Source organism: Triticum aestivum, chromosome 2B (assembly GCF_018294505.1).
Source record: "Triticum aestivum cultivar Chinese Spring chromosome 2B, IWGSC CS RefSeq v2.1, whole genome shotgun sequence".
Taxonomy (NCBI): domain Eukaryota; kingdom Viridiplantae; phylum Streptophyta; class Magnoliopsida; order Poales; family Poaceae; genus Triticum; species Triticum aestivum.
Genome location: NC_057798.1, coordinates 531,801,265 through 531,819,503, shown reverse-complemented (window position 1 = coordinate 531,819,503; position 18,239 = coordinate 531,801,265). Strand labels below are relative to the sequence as shown.

The 18,239-nt window shown below is 44.0% G+C and overlaps 1 long non-coding RNA gene and 1 pseudogene across 2 annotated transcripts; both read left to right on the top strand.

Annotated features, from left to right (window-relative positions):
• Positions 1-984: 984 nt before the first annotated feature.
• LOC123045868 (uncharacterized) lies at positions 985-2,948 on the top strand. Of its 2 annotated transcripts, none has more exons than XR_006421632.1 (4): positions 985-1,040; positions 1,118-1,205; positions 1,684-1,770; positions 2,553-2,948. It is a non-coding gene; the product is annotated as an uncharacterized lncRNA (long non-coding RNA). The 2 variants fall into 2 exon arrangements; XR_006421631.1 differs by having other exon boundaries at positions 1,684-2,017.
• Positions 2,949-2,983: 35 nt separating this feature from the next.
• Positions 2,984-17,334, top strand: LOC123039282 (probable protein phosphatase 2C 48; annotated as a pseudogene).
• Positions 17,335-18,239: the final 905 nt, after the last annotated feature.

The following is an 18,239-nucleotide window of genomic DNA, read 5'->3' as shown; positions in this document are numbered from 1 at the left end:
ATGACAAAAACTAAGTACCATAACGATGTTTCATTTTGCCGCAATTAACACATATATTTTAGTTTAAATTTGCCCTTACAATTGTTAATAAGGTCAAAAATATTAATAATTTTATCATATGAGAACTTTTTTTTGTGATTGATCATTTGAGAACTTCACTGGTAATTCCTTTTGAATGTAGAATATCATGCAATTCAGAAACAAGTCATCTCTCATTGGAACGGGGTCGGTGCACATTAGTCTTGTTAACAATGTCACTAGGTCGAGAGCATTAAGCAACAAACACAAAATTCAAATAGATTTTTACGGTGTTTGGCGGCGCTTTTGTATTCATAACAGCGTGGCACATCACACAATCAAAAGACATGAAAATCAAATCGGCGTCATTGATCACACAATTAATTAAAAATTGAATGACAATTTCAACCACATAAGATAGTTTGAGGTGATTCGTAGATAATATAGCTGAGGGTGATTCGTAGATTATTTTCATTGGTGCTAAAAAGTAGTGCTAACCTCCGCTAGTTGGCTGGACGGCTTAAGAACTGATGAGTGCAGCTGCGGAATTGCCGCCTGATTCAATATAACTCGAATCCATTTGAATGCGAGCAGGAGAGCAGGAGGCAGGCAGCCGCCAGCGCTAATCAGCTCTCATCACATGTTAATCACACCAGGAGGGCAGGAGCGGAGGACGGGAAGAGGCCTAGACAATGAATGGGCTTCCTTTCTCACATGTTTATGGGCCTGTTTCCCTTTTCAGTTTTACTCTACGTTTAGGTTAGGGGGGGGGGGGCGGTACGTATAATTCCCTATATCTTGTCGCTAATTTCTGCTAGGTCTCGAGACTTCTGTCGATCATTAGGGGGGGCCAGGCCCCTGCTCGCCCCCCTTGTCTCCGCCACTGCTTACACGGTGAGGGTTGTCGAGGTGGGCTACTCGGGTCCACTGGTTGGATGGTTATGGTTGCCGGCGAAAGCTGAACTCCGGCAGTGGCTGGAGTTTTTCGATGGCGGCACCGGCAGGCCGTTTCCTTGCTGAAGGTATCAATGTTGCAGTCCTCACCTTCCACTGCCCCATGCCTCCCCCTGTAGTTCACTGAAAACCTGATTCGATCCAGCTTGCTTGCTTTGTACTGTATTGCGCAGCAGCCAGACATGCCCATCCGGCCCGAAAGGAATCGGCAAGCTGCAGATTGATCAAGCTAAGTAATTTTCTTATCTTTGTTTGCACGGCCAGATAGCACGCCTTCTTGCTGATTACTTCTTCCCGTACACTCACCTGAAACAACATAGATTCACTAATTGATTTCGGCCGGATGCGCTGATATAGAAAGTTAGCTTGATTAGTTAATCTTCAGCTATATGAGCGCACACATGTAACGCACAGAACGTGCAAACACGGGAAAATCTATTGGATGGCAATAGGTGTGTGACGCACCTATGTTTTTATTGTTTTGATCTGGTCAAGTTCACAGGGGTTCTTATTTTCATAAGGCCAAATGGTGTTCATCAATGCTTTGGATATGTTTCCCCTTTTTGCTATGTATGTTTTCATGATATTTCTCTTGTCCTTTACATAAAATATCTTTTCATTGCCCCTCCGATGACTACCAAATGTTGTAGTTCATCTGTCAAAAAAGGTGCTTTGCCTGATAATATATTTTTTGTTATGTTTGTTCAACAGTACACAACAACATTGATTGTGCTAGGCGTGATGGAAACGTGATGCTCGCAGACACTTGTCAAGATGTGGAAGGATGGGGACACAATGGTGAGGAACTTGGGTATATGATTGATAGACATGATCAGAATATGCATGCCACATTAGGTTGACATGTAGTGGAGAGGAGCCAAGGTAGGGGTAGTGAAGGGAGGCATTGGAAGAACAAAGAAGAAGGTTTTTGGCAGGAAATAAGGCTAAAAATTCAGTTGGACACATAGCTTTAGCAAAAATGAGCTCACCATTTTCGAGTGTTTACTACATCCTGGTCATCTACAAGTACTACAAGACATCATATGTAACTACAACCTTTCTCTTCAACATGTCGTTTATTTTGCGGGTGTCATGTCTTTCATTTTTGCGGGTAGCATTTATGTTGAAGACAATTCTTTATTCCTTTGTATGGTGAAATACAAGCATGTTAATTATTGTATGATATAGATTTTGTTTATATATACTTATATAGTATTTAAACTCAACATGTCGTTTATGTGTGTATGTGTGTGTGTGTGTGTGTGAGAGAGAGAGAGAGAGAGAGATAACCACTCAAATTAGTATTTAATGTAATGAAGGTCAGACTCTTGCCTGGTTTGCAGGAGAGAGGGAGGTGTTGGCCGGGTCATGGTTCAGTTTACTGTGGATTTTCAGTTCTTTTCACCTCATAATTATCTTTATTTATGTGTTAAGCTTTTTTTCCTTTTGGTCCTTCCCAATTGAGGCTTCTTGTGCACCTTGATTTAGTTCTGTTCTTTATTTGGTGCCAATGTCTTAGGACAATACTTTCATTCATGTATTATTTCCAGCATTCAAATTTGAGACCTTTGTTCCACTAGGTTCGTTGCATTCACCTTATTGAAGATAATAAACACTTATTGAGGAACATGCTAAGGATGGAGGAACGGACGTCAAGTTCCAGTATGCAGCTTGTTTCATTGCTCAGGATAATTCAGAATCTAAAATTTGAAGGTGAGGTAGAGGAATATTGCCATACCTGAGGGCGTCGCTATCCGGTTTATTTTTGCTGTTCGGATCGCCGCAAGGTGAGTCGAATCAATCTCGTACGCCTTAGGCTATGCCCCAACTTTCTTGATATTCGTCGACATCTTCATAGTAGGATCAGATTTGCTGATTGTTTTTCAGACTGCAAAAATCATTGTATTTCATAAATACTCCATGTGACTACCCATTTTTTGTTGGATAAAAAATAGACAGTTGGTTTTTGGGTTATTCGTGTTTGTTCTCAATTTCTCATGTCGCTCACTTCTCTGTCCAGGGATACGGGTGCCAGGACAACACCATCTTCTGCGACGTCTTGGACGGGCACGACCAGTGGGGCCACTACGCCGCCAAGGTCGTCCGGGAGTCGCTGTCGCAGTCGCTTCTGTGCCGTTGGCAGGAGGCTGTCGCGCTGGCGTCGCTCATCGACGGCGAGAAGAGGCTTAGCAACTGCCAGTTCGACCTCTTGAGGCAGTCCTACCTGGCCGCCGCCGCCGTCGTGGACGAGGAGCTCCCCGGAGCCGGCTCCTCGACGCCGTCAACAGCGGCTGCACGGCTCTTTCCATGGTGAAGCAGGGCGACCTGATGGTGGTCGCGAACGTGGTGACTCGCGGGCCGTCCGTGCGACCACGTCGGACGACGGGGACGTCACGACCGTCCAGCTCACCGTCGACTTCAAGCCTGACTTACCCCGTAAGTCGTCGTGAGAAGACTAGAAGACGGACAGTCCATTCCTGACACGGCCATTGCTCACCCACGTTCGAATCTGAATCGGAGAGGAGAAGGCGCGCATCATGCAATGCGAGGGCCGCGTGCACTGCCTCGACGACGAGCCCGGCGTGCACCGGGTGTGGATGCCCCACCGGGAGGCGCCGGGTCTGGCCATGTCGCGCGCGTTTAGCGACTACTGCATTAAGGACTACGGCGTCATCTCGGCACCGGAGGTGACACAGAGGAGGATCACCGTGCGGGACCAGTTCATCATCCTGGCCACCGACGGGGTAAGCGACAGATTCTCACACAGTCACAAAGTATTTTTATGATGTGCCCAAATGATTATGGACCGTACATTGATAACGATCTAATGGTTAGGATGATGCATCATTTGATAATTCAAGAAAAGGTCATGTCTTTACAGAAATGTTCAATTCCCCCTCAGTTTGAACTTGTAAGGTGTACTAATTTTTTTAAAATTCAAACTTACCTAATTTTGACCAAGTTTGTAGAATAAAACATAAATATCTACTATAGAAAATTAGTATCATTAGATTCATGATGAAGTATATTTCCATATTTGATTTATTTAGGGGTTGTTCAGAAAGCCTCCACGCCCTCGCCATGGAGCGGATCAGACGGAGCGACCTTCTGACCACTTCGTAGATTATAGTTGCATGCCACTCCGCTCCGGAGCGGAGCTGTGGAGTGGGAGTGAGTCCGAACAAGCCTTTAGTATTGTAGGTGTTGGATGTATTTTGCTACAGATTTGATCGAACATAGGAAACTTTTACTTTTGGAAATTTAATTCACCTTATATTTTGACAGATATGGAGTAGTAATTGCTGGGACCAGATCCATGCACCATCATCTGAAACCCATGTATTCATGAGGTGTGGTACATCTGTCATGTGATTTATGAATGTGCAACGCGTGGATTTAAATTGTTTGACCATGCCTTTCTTGTTTACCTTACTAGTAAGCGTGCACGTGCAAATGCACGTCTCGACTAATATACAAGTATATGTGAGAATAACATGCATACAAAGATAGTTTGATTGTACCAGAAAATATTACAAATCAATACTGGTACAATTTGCATATATAGCCTTTTTTTTATTTAGAGATAGAAGACAAACACATCAATTTTTGTGGCCATTCCCTTGTGAACACTAAAGGAGGTGTTTATCTTTAACAAACAAAGCAGTGTGCTCTTTTTCTGTTATGAAATAGAATTGTAATGGAACTAACAGTAGGTGATTGCATTGATCTTGAGTCTGGGACAACCAAATAACCAACTGCAGGCTATCAAAAGCGCATCTAAATGATAGCTCTATTCAATTTTAAATTCAGTAGCACAAGCATAACCTCTACAGACGTTATGCCAAAAAACTGGTGTGTAGGAAATAAATTCAGACAAACATCACAATGTTTCCTTCTTGTGTTTTTACCTGCAGTGTTCTTTTTGCTAAACAATGCTTTGACGAGGTCACCTTTAAATCTTTTGAATCACGAGCACCCAGCTATGACAAGACATAGCCAACAAACTAATTGTTCCCAGGTTTTCATCCATGCATGATGTCCACAAACATTTGATGTATATGCTACTTTCAAGACCTGAAAGTTGGACTCGGAGATTGTTAAAATGTTTAGGATTAAATGCTAATCTTGATCAGAGGCAAAATACAAACAAAGAAATAGAAATACAATTTAGAGTATGAACTAACCTCCTCCCATCAGGATTAAATGCTAATTCATTGATTGGTCCAAAATGTCCTTTAACACCACCAATCTCTTCTTCTAAAATCTGAAATTCACAACAAAATCCTGTCACAGAAATTGACAATACCTTGATGCATTCAAATTCAAATTAGAAGAATCACGACAAAATTGTTAGACCACAGTTCTATATTATTTTCTCTGTTTATCACAACCAAAATGGGTTTTAGTTTATATAAACAACAATATATTCTCTGAAGTGTTAGTTGTTTTCTTTTATTTCTTTGAAACTCTCTCAAGTTGTACTCACAACATATTACAAAGAGGTTTGTATGGTGGCTCCTGTACAGGAGTATTTATTTGAATTACATGGAGTATTTTATTTGAATAATTTGGTGTGTTACCAGGAGATACCAGCTAGCGCCATGTTTTTGTTCATTTATGAATTGGATCTTGTTTTGGTTCAAAATTCAGGAGATACCAGCAAGCAGCTATGTTTCCTAGACCATTTGTTGATCTGTTAATTTATTCTTGGTGTGTTGCTGTTCCAAGAAGCAAGTATTGAGATGTCTACTGTTTGTGAAAACCTACAGTTGACAAGGGCCAGCCCTATATCCCAAAATGCCTACAATAGTGTCTGCGAACAATAATCCCTTGGAGATAAACTGAGGCTGCTACCTATGAAAAGTCCAGCCCTACTGCAATTTGTTAAATCTGCACATCAACCGAATTCAGAAACAGAATATAAGCCAGCCCTAGTTCATCATTGTAGGCCAGCATGAAACACACTCTAAAAAAAGCCTAAAAAGCCACTATTATTGTCTTACTGCTATTGTTTGAAGTTGAAGTCTACCCTGTTTTACTCCAAAGTCAATTCAGGTTTATTTAAATTGACAGCAGCGTAGTCATCTCAACAGCACCTTAGTCAACCTGTAAAATTTACAACAAATCCAATTCGTATTGAACAGCGCCGTACTGTAATTTGCTGCAATTTATTCCAAAGAATCGACTAAATCAGCTTGTACCAGCACTTGAAGATGACTACAGTACATCAACTTCTACTCCGAGGAGTACCATCTTGTCTACAACAAAGAATTGACTACTCCGAGGGGACAAATCTGGAGAATCACTTGGAATAAATCTTTGGAAATTTTAGATTATCACAACAAAGAAGCATTTTTATTCCGTGACTCTGAATTTATGCATAAACGCAGTTTGAAGGCGAAACTGAATCCAATGGTGGACAGCGGGTGGGTTACCTGATGTGCTGGTCGACGACAGGTGTGTGGCGGTCAGAGACTTCTTCTTCTGAATACATTTAACCCAGCCATGAGCCCGTGACTAACTGGGTGATCATTTTATCCTGCAGCTAAGCAAAACCAAAAGAGCACTGCTGCCCAGCATGCCAGCTCTTTTGGAAAAAGAGAAGTGCTACCAACTTATTTTCTCCTAGCATTTCATTTGATAATGGGGTTGGATTTGATCAAAGCAAAAAGCCATGCCTTACTCTATCAGTTACATGCTTACAACTAATGAAAACCATTTGCGATTCATGAAAACTACGGCCAAGGAATAAAAGGAAAAGAAACACGGTGGTCATGGGCGCCTGAGTTTCATCACCATCGAAAAACACCATGGGAAAAGTACTATAGGGATTGAAAGGGGAAGAGATGACATGGTCGCTACTTACCAACGGATGGAGCAGAACGTTGTCTTGGAGATAGGGCGGAGAAGGGCGGGGCTGGTAGCAGGAAGACCAACGACGGCAGGCAGGAGAGCAATGGGGGATCTCGAACCGGCATGGAACTGGCGGCGTAGGGCCCCGCGCCACCGTGCCGCAGGCTCAGGCGCGACCTCGTACGCCGACAGTAGGCCCATATGCGTCCACGCCCCTGGCAGCGGCGGCGGCGGCAGCTCCCGCGTACCTCTCGCCGCCGAGGATGAGGGGCGGCGCGTAGAGCAGGTTCGCGTGAGGGAGGCGAGGCAGGCACTGGAGAGGCGGGGGGGTGCCGGGTTCCTGCGGCGGGGCTCCCCTGGCGCGCGACGGGCGGCGGCTCCGATGGGGCGGCTCCCGGGGCGATGGGCGCGGCGACCGACGGCGGCTGCAGGAGGCGGCGAAGGGCGCAGCGGGGCGGCTCCGGTGGCTGGGGAGGCGACGACCCGCAGCGGGACGGCTCCCGCGGCGGGGGCGTGCTCCCGTGGCTGGGTAGGCGGCAACCCGCGGCGGGGGCGGGCCCCCGCGGCTGGGGAGGCGGCGAACGGCGCGGCGGGGGCGGGCTCCCGGCGACCTGCGGCGGCTTCCCGTGGCTCCGGCGGCGCGAGGCGGCGGTGAAGGGCGCGGCTTCCCGTGGCTCGGCGCGAGGCTGCGGGAGGCGAACTGCGCGGGAGGAGGAGGAGGTCGTGTGGGAGGAGAAGGTGGAGGTCGTGCGGGCGACCGGTTTTGTTAATGCGGGGCGATTAGCGGTCGATTGTGGCTTGTTGCGTGGTTGATAGCGTTAAACACAGAATGATTAAGGGCCATTAGATTTTGATGATGGATGGGTGGGATTGTTTGGATCTGCCTCTCTTTTTCTTTTATAGTGGTAGTAGATAAAGCCTGGAGAACCGCTAGGCAGGTGGAAGGTGCCCACGTCGCCTTTAAATCGCGAATGCCATCGCCTGTTAATTCGGTGCCCCGCAGGGGGCATTTTCGTCATTTCACACGTTGGAGTATAAAAGGGAGCCGCTCCTGTGGAGAAGACCTAGCCGCTGCTCCCCCGCACCCGCACCGCCCCCTCTCCCCTTCCTCCTGCCTCACCTCTCTCCCCCCCTCGACCCGCGCCCGCCTCCCTGCCCCGCCGCCATCCAGATCGCTTCCGCTCGCCCTCGCATCGCCGCGTCATCTCCCCCTCCCTGCCCTCTCGGTGCTAGGCAGGACGAGCGCAGCTCGTTGGACCTAGCCCGCATCTCCCCCGCGAATTAGCCCCCACGACCGTTGTCTCGCCGCGGCCGCCGCCCTCCTGCCTCCTGCCTCCAAGCCCTAAGCCCCTGCCGGATCCGCCGCCCTCCAGGCGCCCAGAGCGAGCTGCGCGCGGAGCCCCGCGTCCTCCGCCTCGAGGCGGACGATGCGGGACGCGAGCGCGATGGAGGTGATCTTGCGCGCCTTCCTGCTCGTCCGGATAGCCGCCGGCCGCTGCAGCCCTTCTCCCCTTCCTCCTCCTTCCTCACTCTGCTCTCTTCCCCGATCCCCTTCCACGAACCCTAGCCTCCTGGTGCCGCCACCCCTTCCTTCCGCATTCGTCCTCCCCTCCCCCCCCCCCCCCCCCCCCCCCCCCCCCTCCCGCGTGCCGCGAGCCCCTCGCTCCTCTTTGTGCCACTGGTGCGGGCGTGGAGGCGAGCTTCTCCGGCGGCGGCTGCGACCTGCAGGAAAAGTACGACCGCGACAGGGCTCGATTCAATCTGTAGGAGAGAGAGAAGATGAGAGGGAGAGAGAGAAGGAAGGAGAGGAGGAAGAAAGAGAGAGGAAAGAGGAGAGGGAGGTGTGGCGACAGACGGGAGAGCGTCACAGGAAGGAGCGCCGCTGGCTCGTCGTCGTGCACACCACACTGTAGTAGAGGCGCCCCTGTACATCCCTCACGCCCGCAGGTTGCTGTGGAAGAAGACGGGCATGGCCGTGGGCTCCATGCGGCTCGAGCTCCGCGACGGCCAGCGCCATGGTTGCTGACCTCGACTGCGACGCCGCGCCCCTTGCCGCCTACTCCCCCTACGACGGGTACGTCTGCCCACCGCGCGCATCTCCTCTTGCTACCTACTGGCTGCTGCTGTTGTTGGACTGATAGTGGATTGCTTTGCAGGTACCGGCTGCACGTCATCAACCTTGACCCCTCGTCGGTGACCTCCGGTGGGTGGCTGGAGGGCACCTCGCTCGTTGAGAAGTACACCATATCGGACGATGCATACGACGAGCTCGGCAGTAAGCTCAGGACACATTCTGTTTTCAGTTTACAAGATGAATCTGGCACCCAGTAGAATTCTTATCATTTGCAAGCAACTCTGACATCTAAAATTTTGTGCAATTGTGCAGCAAACATCCGGAAGTTCAAAGAGAAGATGGTGTCGAAAAACCCTGTATCGGATGATAAGCAAGTAAGTTGCCCATGCTCTGGACTTGTTTGTTCCTTTCAAGGCTTCAACAGGCCTGTTTACTCTGTTTCTTGTCCTCTTTGGCAGTCAGACAATCAGATGGAGGAATTGTGTGCTAACATCAAGGACAGTTCATTTGCTTTACACATGTTTATCAGATTGAGTTTTTCCATATGAAGTGGGATATTGCCAACTAGCCTGCTGATGTTAGCAAGATTTAATAGTTTAGCTTGTTAAGTATTGATGATGTAGCACCGCTGGTCGAGCTACTGTTTCCCCTATATTTAGCGTCTGGTATGGCAACCTTGCTGGATATAATATAGTAGCTGGTAATTCTACCTTAAATTTGTGTTGTTTGCCGGCTAGCATATTGGCTGCGGTAATTTCTACCTATAGAAATAACCCTGATTAGTATGTATGAACCTGTGACTAAATGGGCTTGAGAAACTGCTACCATTGGCTGGGTATTAAAATATTATTTTCACAGTGCATTCTGTTAACTTTGAAGGAATATGTGGACATCCTTACAATGAAAATAAGAAATTAGTTGTGTGTGTTCCTTGATTTTTGCCAACTGGAGCATCAGTTTGGAGTGTTGCAGTGTATATTTCCTTCTATCAGTGACCTGGTTTGACTAGCAGTTTTTTGGATAGAGCACAGTGGCAATTCTTGTCGTAAAATTATGACTATTGAGCAGAGTGTAATTGACTAAGTTTATGAGGAACACGGAGTTGTGCAAAGAAAATTGGTGACTTATTAACTGGGTATTCTGCTTTCAGAGGCATGTGATGTACTTCTTCTGTAACTTAATAAGATGTTTTTTGACACAGTAGGATCCTCTTGATTTCTTCCTCCCTAAATTAATTTTTATTTTGCACCTAGGGTTTGGGATCAGATTCTTGCGAGGACAGCAACAGCAGCCGGCCAGCGTTTGTATTCGCAGAGTTCATGAACGCGCTTCTTCTGTAACTTAATAAGATGTTTTTTGACACTGTATTCGCAGAGTTCATGAACGCTGCAGGTATGCTCATCCTCCCCCATCTCTCTTTCCATCTATCTCTTCATCTACCTTTCCTCTCTCTCTCAACTAGGTGCTTCTGCTTGAATCTCTTCAGTGGGGTTTCCAGCGCAGCGACAACATGACGACTAAGTTCAACAGCCTCATATCACACTGCATCAGGTGATTCCCTCTCAATTCTGATGTATAAATCTCTTTAGGGTGAACCATTCATGGTTTTTATGGGCGGTTGCTACTATAATGCCAAGCTGATCAAGTGGTGTAAGATTATGACCCAACTAATTAGGCGGTAGTTCTCTGCGGCATCTCACATCGGTTATCTTGCATTTTTTATCTCACAGAAATTGATTGCCCAAATTTCTTGACTTCTTTCTGCAATTGGGGTAACTTTTTTCTTCAAATCCTTGCAGAAGTTAGCCGCGTAATATGGTCGCCGGATGGAAGTACAAGTTCGCACTTACAAAAGTAAAGTACATTTTTAGCGCCACTGTTGTTTCTTGCTTCACTATGTTGTTCCAGGCGGTTCTTGATGGTACGTGCTCTTGTCTGATTTGTAAAAGTGATGTTTGAAAGAGCAAATGGTTTTGGTTTTGTTATTACAAGCAAAACAAACAATAAGAAGTATATTATTTGATTATTGAGTCAATGCATTTGCCATACATTTGTAGGTATTTTCTTGCATCCTCTCTTTTCTCCAGGAATGTTGTGTAGTTTATTGATGCGCCTACATAAGCCTTTAGGTCACTGTTTATCTTCATACATGTGTTCCTTGTTCACCTTTCTATCTACTATAGAATAGCTGCTGACTGGGAATAATACTTAACAGGGTAGCAACATGAATGTTTATGTTTCCTGTACTGTTGTTTGTGATTGAGTTAGAACATGTATGTCCTCATATTCTCGCGTTGCTGTCTAAAAACTGTTTACATGGAAATAACTGAAGAGCAGTGGTTTTATTTCCCTGTATGTGTGTGTGTGTGTGTGTGTGTGTGTGTATGCGCACGGTTTGTTGCCGATGTTTTTAATGGTTTATTTGCAGGACAAGCCCGAGCCTCCTCCAGAAAGGTTGTCTTCCTGACTCCACCCAAGGTACTATTGTGTAGCGTCTTTTATATCAACACAGCCACATAACTTCTATTTGATAAACATGGTTGATTGTGCTGTTATTTTTGGCACCAGTTAAGTGACAGAATGCTTGTAGAAGGTGTTAGCATATCATCGTTTAGGCATTTCGCAATTCATAGTGGTGTCCAAGTGTGTTAATTATGTAACCATGTTGTAGTTGGCATAGTTTTTGAGAGAACACAATTAAACTTGTTGAGTAATTATTTGATTTTTTTGATAGTCCAAATCGAATTCCATAACTTGCATGATTCTCTAAGTTTGGGTGTACCTACAAAATTCTTAAATTCTGTCTCGGTCTATGTGATGCATCCTATCAATGCTAGACCATTCCCTTATTTGCGCTGCTTCTATAGGCATGGTTTAACGGAGCATGCTTGTCTGTATTTTATTCTGTGGATTTTATGGTGTGTACATTGGATTTTACTAGGCTGACATGATGAACTTACTGTTGTATAAGGATCTGACCATCTTAGTTAGGTGTTCTCCACCCAGATTGGTTTGAGTGACAAGGACATTGATACTCTTTCTGGTGGTCACACCCTGGTATGTCCAACTGATCAGTTGTCCACCAGTTTGGTGAGATTGATGTTCATATTTGTTATAGATAAAGTGCTGAAAGTGTTAAACACCCATTTAACTTTTGTGCATAGGTGTGCATGTCTTATGTTTGGCGCCAAGTTCGTACGCTTACTACCGCTAGAAAGAATGCTCACAAAGCTTCCAGAATAATGCTATATTATGCTGCGAGAAGCACAAGTTCCTCTTTTATCATGTCTGTTATCCATTTCTTTTGCTCGAGGAGCCAACCGTGCTGACAAAATGGTAGAAGGTATGAATCTGAATTTCTTAGTTCTGTATACATACAGAAAACTACATTGTTCATGACATCATTACATTTCTTTGTTGCACATTGAACTATTAACGGTACCTTCTTCTTTGAGTATAAATTATATTGAGGAAGTTCTAAGTACTAAATTGGTAATAGTTTCTTTGTGTACTTGCTCTAGACGGGCTCTCTTTTATTGATGTTTTTCCAATATAGAGTTCCATTCAATTTTGATCTCCTACGAGAGTATGCTATTTTGAACTGAAATGGTGAAACCACAAGTCGACATAATCTAATTTTAGGTAAATGACGATGAGGACATTTTCTACCATGTACGGGTGATACACGTGTTTCCAGTGTAGGGTTTAATTTAATTTAGTCCTTTTGATCACCCGTGATCACCCATGCTGAATATTGAATGAGTCAACTGGGAGGAGTTTAAGCCACGCTAAACTGAAATCATAATTAAACATAAGCACTTTTGAGTTAAATGGCAGAGAGGGCCCTGTTCTACCATGTAAATTAAATTCCATATTTGCGCATGCTATACCTCGTTTGCAATATCTGTTTACTATCCATGATACTAATCGAAAGTGTATTTACTATTTTTGCACCAATCATGATTGGTGTTACATAACCACGTGATGATAGCGCAAAAGCCGAATAAGTGCTTATTTACGTATTGTGATCACCGTCGGAGCCACTCAGGCTTGCAAACAGTGATCTACACGCCAATTGTTGCATCATGCTAGGAACCAACAAGAGAGCCACCGTAACAACCAACTGGTCCGAGTTCCGCCGCCTTGCAAAAATCCATGAAGGAGACATCTGTGCAATCAGTGTAGATTATTTGTTTACAGTGCTTGCTTTGTGGTGACCTTGAAACTCGGACCAGAAGGTTTATAGTGCAGATTATTTGTTTACAGTGCTTGCTTGGTTCAGTCGCTTGTAATCAGTGTACATGCATGTGACTTGCCCCTGTTAGCTTTTCTTTTTGCAGATTAAACCATATTGGATAACAATATAACAATATATGATATCTTCATCTGCGAAGAAAGGATACTCACATGATAAATTAAAAGATAGTTGTCCAAACATGAATAAGGAATGCAAAGATGGCAAAAGAGAGCAAAGAGTTGCATATTTCCATCCACATGTAGCCACTGGTTTGGGAAAGAAGAGGGGAAGTGGGAGGGAAATAGATCAGGAGGAAGAGGGGATTACAGTGCTTGCTTTGTTTAATCGCCCGTAATCAGTGTACATGCATGTGACTTATCCCTGTTAGCTTTTCTTTTTGCAGATTAAACAAGTAATCTATATTAGTCGAATTGAGGGTATGCTGGATGTGATATGTAATGAAGATGGTCATTATTGCCCGTTCAGAGTACACATGTGGTAGCCCCTGAGGTCTCCTCCTTGCTCGGCTTGAGAGTACACAAGTGGTTTCCCCTGAGGTATCCTTCTTGCTCGGCTTGTTCATTAAGTAAGATTTTGATTGTCTCAATTTGTCGCTTCAGTTCCACAAAAAACATGAATTGTTGTGTGTAATTGTTTAATTCGAACATGTTCAAGATGATGTTTTTAGTACTCTCAAGGGGAAACTTTGTATTTTCAACCTAGCTATTTTCTCAAGCCTTCTGCCTGCTCTTGCTGGGTTATTGAAAAGCAAAACTGAAAGGTAGTATACCTTATAGCAACACGGATGCACATGTAGCCATGCATGCCCAAGAGGATGCCAATGCATACTATATATTCTTGCAAATGTATAATATTGAAATAGAATATCATCTTATGTTTTCCAGACCCATATACTTACCCTGCAATATGTGAATGAATGCTCATATTGGCATCCTACTATAGAAAATATATAGTTAGCAACAACTATCTTATAAACATATTTAGACCTGTTATTAATTCAACATTGTCAGCTAGCTCACCCATTGGAGTAGATCTTCAAGCAGCTGTGTGTTGCTAAGAGAGATGCTGTAAAAACTTTTGCTACAAGCCTACAAGGAACTCGGTGCGAGGTGGCAAGTCGGCCACAAACTTATGTTTTGCCGAAATAGTGTTGCCCTGATACGAACTGCATAATTACTGCATTCATCAATAGCATATTTACTCTACTAGAACCTAATGCTCATATCCCGTTAAGTTAATGAGTATAAATCAACTAGGTTTTAGTGTGCTGTGAATTTTTCGAAGATGGATATTATATGGATGGTGTGGTTGAGTTTGCTTGGTTACTGGAATGCCATGCATGTGCATATCGGTGGGTGAAAGGTTGTGAGACCATCAAGATGGATTCGCTATTGCCATTATTTCAGTTTGTAGCTTTTGGGTAGAGGATTTGATTCCAGCAAGACAGAGACGATGACTATGCCAACTGAGGTTCATGTTAAGGAGTATTAGCAGATGCTCACAGGATCACTCGAAGCACATAAAGGTATCCACAAGGATGGTTGCTTTCTTATCGACTCATAATTGAATTAGTTATAGACAGTAAGAGTAGTAGTCTACATTTTTTTTGAAAACATAGTGTACCTTTGTGATCGCAGCTGTATGCAATGATCCATCATGTATTTTTTTAAAACTGCAACTCATAATTGTTTGATGTGCTGAAATGTCTATGTTATTTTTTACATTCTTTGATTGGGAGGTAACTTGCACTACTATGAACATCTCATTCGTGGTGTGACTGTAGCACATTTTGCATCAGAAAACAACTATTTTCTTGATTTACATGTATGTCATTGCTTAACACAGGCATAATAGAAAAACTTGGTCTAAGTTTATCCACAAGGAGGGAGGCAGAGCAGAGACAAACGACACATTCCGTCATGCATGTGTGTGGATTTGTATCGTCCTACTACTGTCTCGCTTTGTTTTACAGTAATAAATAAAGAGATGAATCAGATTTTCTTTGGTCCGTTAGCAAAATTTTACACATCAAGTATTTTATCTCAGATCTTGTATTTTGGTTTGGTATATGAGCTTTTGGCCCATAGACTAACATGTCCCTTAACCTGTTTGCTTGGTAATACTTTTCTGTATCAGCAAGTAGTTACAGGTTGAACAACCAATTACTGATTACGCCTTATCTCAATGCATACAACTTTCTATGAGTACCTGGTTTGCTGCAGCCCTTTGCGCGGGGGCTAGGAGAGGGAGGACAGTCCTCAGCCCCTCAAGTTGAAAAATCAAAACAACACCCTTTAGAGTTAGTAAACATGGTGGCTGATCTATTTGCTGTCTTGAGAGTACCTATGGCTACAAGCATATAACTTTTTTATTGCATTCCCCAATATTTCGATACATATTTTGTTCATTTTGTATTCATACCTTTATTAGTGTCCAATAGGAAGGAAGATGCATGAACACATCATGTCTCCAACCGGCTTAGATCATAGGAAACTATGGCACAATGCACTGCAGAATTTTCTTATTAGAGCTCACTGAAAACACATGTTCTCACCTACGGTAATGCGTTTTGGTTACACTAGGAATTATTTCATTATTGAAAACTTTCATGTGCATATATGGTCGTAAGGGGATGTGTATTTATTTATCTTCTAGCTTCATTCATTGTATTGGTTTATTTGTTTTGCACAGAAACCCATCAATGGTATGCTTTGATGGGGCTTATTTAATACAGTACAAGCAAAATTGGAAGTAGTAGCAAATCAGCCATGAAAATTTTGAGAGAACTATGCAAACCACAAGAAATGACATGCTCTCGTCAGTTTGCCATGATCTTGTGGCCCAGTTCCAAGACTATGGACTAATGTTAGCTACTATGGGTTTCAAGCTTAATTCTACTTTTCTCTTGGTCAGAACTTAGTCTCCCAACAATAAATAGTATTCGGCCTTCTTACATGTGCTGCTTCATTTTGATCCTAAAATCCAGTTCCACCCCCTTCTATCCAATACCGCGGAGAGCTTGAGAAGTACTGTCACTGGGGCAATGAAGTGAAGCTCTATCGACACGATGCAAACAAAGCTCTCAAGCACATGAAGAGCATCGACAGTAAAGTGCTGCGGGACATAAGCTACGACAAGATGCAGCTACTCCAACAAAAGTGTGAAACTCTTAAGCATCAGCAGAAAGAAAAGGACAACCTAATAGACTATTTTAGCAACAGCTGGAGCCATAGCCTCAGTGGAGATCACATGGCAGCAAAGGAGCTTTACCGTATAATAGATAGCAACTTCACGGCTGGATCAACATGCAAAGACAATGATCTGAATCATATATTGTCGCAGGTAAGATATGTTGCTGATTGTCTCACTAATACAGCCACGCAATCAGAGTATGAACTCCAACAAACAAACAAGTACTACTAGAGCCTGGATGATGATGTTAAAGGAATTTCTGTTATGAAAAATGAAAACATTCAACCCCAGCCACTATGAACAATTGCAGCACCGATGGTCCACCAAGCATAAATCCCATGAGATGAATCTCTCCCTGTCTATCTTCCTTCCTAATAGCATCGTAAATATTCTATCGTAAGCTTCTTAGAACACTATGTATGATGAATAATCCATGTGTACCAATCTGCCCCAAAATATATTTAAGTTCACTCTTTCCATACTTGGCTTACTCTCGCCCCTTGCGCCATCGGCCATCGGCGCAACGGGTCATCTAGTTTAGGTAAAACTAAGTAGTTGTGGCAGCTTTGGATGAGACAACCCAATTCCTGGTAAATTGGACATCATCAATGAGTTTGTCGAGTTTGATTGAACTCTCACACTTTGAACATGCTCTATTTAAAGCAAGGCCATTCCTGTCATAACAGATACAGTAAAATGCCAACACATATATGATTGATGTTATGACAATATACTTGACTTTGGGGGTGACGAGATCGACGGAAGCAACAGGAGCCCACAACTCTTGAGTTTAACGGCGTCTACATGCCCTGCATGTAGTTGTGCACCTCCTCCTCCTCCTGTTTTCTTGCATGTGATCAATGGTTTCAAATCTCTATTTATCACGGATTAGAATATATATTATGTAACAATGCTTTCCTACATTTGGTGGATTATTGCATTTGTATTTTTTTATTGTTATCATCTAGAAGATTAGTTCTGTATGAATGCGTTTACAATGCTTCTCAGGACGTTCCCGCTGATGCTGTTGTTCATGTCGTCCCCCTAGTGCCTAGCATCACCGGCAACAAGTTCATCGCTGTTTGAGAAGGTGCCCTGCAGGGACAACCTGACACGGCCATTGCTCACCCATGTTCGAATCTGAATCGCAGCGGAGAAGGCGCGCATCATGCAGTGCGAGAAGACTAGAAGACGGACAACCTCCGTCGACCTGTCATCGAACTTCAGTATGCGTGCTTTGTTCTCTGAAACTGAATTCAGACCTTGAGTACTACTTTTATTTGAAAGGAAATATGTGCGTGATTCCACCAACTTATGCCAAAATGCATAACATAGCTTGGTATACACGAATTGCAATCTGAACGTTTTTCTCTGTGTCGTCGTCCTACTTTCTGGTTCTTTGTTATCTGTCATCTTGTATCTCTGAATTGTTGTTGGCTGCATGCGCAGCTGCTTGAGGCAGGAGCAGTGACTAGCATTGACCAGTAGGAGCAAGAAGCAGCGACAGCTACCATTGCTGGCTGAGCTAGCTGCTAGGTTGCCTCTCTCTTTCCCTCGTATATGTGGGTTTGCAACAACCAAAAGTACCCTCGCGATTCTTTATTTTCACTAACAATCCATATTTGGATGCCTTCTTTCTACCCAGCTTCGGTTACTTGCGACGGGTTGTGGGCTGCAAGTTAGAAGAATCGGTGCTGAAAACGTCTTCTGAATGTTAAAAAACCAATGGGGGTAGAAAGCTATGGAGATAATTGATTTGTTTCCATATCTATCTTTCTGTATTCAGACTGGGGGGGGGGGAGGTGCTTCATGCTGATGGTGTATATAAGATTGGCACAGATATGAACTTCATTGTCAGGTTTTGGTGAGTAGCCTGAGCTTCCTGTTTTC